Raw genomic sequence first — 1,981 nt, 5'->3', positions numbered from 1 at the left:
AGCCACGGACTACATCAATAAATGGGTGGAGGCTAAGGCCTTGGCCAGGATCAGAGACGCGGATGTGTTCACTTTCATATTCCAGAACATCATTTGCAGATTTGGTATACCTGCTGAAATTGTGTCTGATAACGGCAAGCAATTACAGGGAAAAAATATAGACATGCTCTTCGACACCTTTAAAATAAGAAAGAACAAGTCCACCCCCTTATACCCTCAAAGCAACGGACAAGCGGAAGCTACCAACAAGACCCTCGCCCTTATACTCAAAAAACAATTATACGAGCATAAGGGAAGATGGTGCGAACAACTGCACAATGTCTTATGGGCATACAGGACAACACGAAGGTCCGCTACCGGGGAATCCCCGTTTCTTCTTACTTATGGAGCTGAAGCAGTCATACCTACAGAAATCCTCATGCCAACCACGAAGACCGAAGCCTGGGAGAAAAACCTCACAACAGATATGATGTTAGAAAGGTTGGACGACTTGGAGGGAAGAAGGGAAGTAGCATTGCAAAAGATGGAAAATTATCAACGAAGACTAGCAAGGGAGTACAACAAAAAGGTAAAGCTACGAAATTTTGTAGAGGGACAGTATGTGTTGAGAACAATCCCACGATATCAGCAAGAAAAGAAATGGGGAAAGTTAGCACCTACATGGGGAGGACCGTTTATGATCCACGACATTGCGGGTAATGGTTCCTACTACCTTCGTAATCTAAAAGGTGAGGTCCTCCGGCATCCTTGGAATGCTAAATGGCTCAAACCATACTTCCCATAGAAGCAACGCAGATTTGAATCTGCTGGGAGTGTACCAGAAGAAGAAAGGAGCCTAACCGCCCAACATGTTTCTATCTCTGGAAGAGGAATTGCAGACCTCAACTTATCAATCAAACAAGCTTTCAAATTATCAAGTCTGTGGAATCTACCTACAATATTGGGGAAAGTAGTTAATCTACAATCTCTCAGGGCTCCCCCATCAGTGTCCATAAGTGTAGGACCAGGGGGAAGGCACCCAGCAGAAAGAGATACCCAACCAATCTTAAGGCAACGGGTCGACGGAATGGGTGCATACATATTTTACACCCCATATCCTAGAACGTTGCCCCCGACCCCACCGTATGGGAATCCTCTGGCCCAGGATTTGCCAGCGGGGTGACAGGTCTCAAGACGATCACGAAGGTACCTTCCTTTCGTATCGCACTCAAAAACACTTAACAACTTTTGTTTTGATTTTTCACAAACTTAAAATACAAAAACATTGTAGGTATATCAAGAAGAGGATTCATTTCATAAAGGGTGATTACAAGAAGTGAACGGCCAAAGCCAAGGATACACAATCAAAAAACATTCCTTTTACATTGTTACAAAAAGTACAATTATGCCGCGGAAGCTACAGAACGCTGCGATCTCTACCTAGGTGGCGGTCCCGTCGTCAGGATTATTCCGAAGACTTGATGGGACGCTCCCACCAGAAGAGGGGCCCGAGGAGCTGGGCAATGCAGCAGGAACGGGACGACGAGGATAGTTCTTCACGAGACCATGTTCATTCCTTAGGCCAAGTTCTATCCTCTCCAGCATCTTGTTCGTCTCCTCAGCCAATTGACAACGAGCCTTATGTTTAATAACTGTTGTCCGCTGTTGGGCTTGGGATAATAACGAAGATAGCCGATTCACTTCTCTGGAAGCAGCACCAACGGCCTCCTCGCGGGTGGCTGCTAAATTCTTGAAGTGATTGGTTTGTTCCTCTTGCTGTGCTAAGGAAGATTGAGCCTTTTCAAGTTCTTCATTTGTGACGCGAAGGCGTTCCTCGAGCCCTGAAAAAGACAACACCACGGAGTTAGCGTAGAAAACAAACAAGATCACACTCGATGAATTGGGATTATACCTTCGACACAAGCCGAAGCCTCTTCATATTCATTAACAACCGCATCTCGCGCTTCATCAAGATGATCATATTCCGCGGATAATTTCTTAT

The sequence above is a fragment of the Papaver somniferum genome, chromosome 5, assembly GCF_003573695.1.
Source record: "Papaver somniferum cultivar HN1 chromosome 5, ASM357369v1, whole genome shotgun sequence".
Classification (NCBI taxonomy): Eukaryota; Viridiplantae; Streptophyta; class Magnoliopsida; order Ranunculales; family Papaveraceae; genus Papaver; species Papaver somniferum.
The sequence above is the reverse complement of the archived record's forward strand: the minus strand, read 5'-3'. Positions refer to the sequence as shown.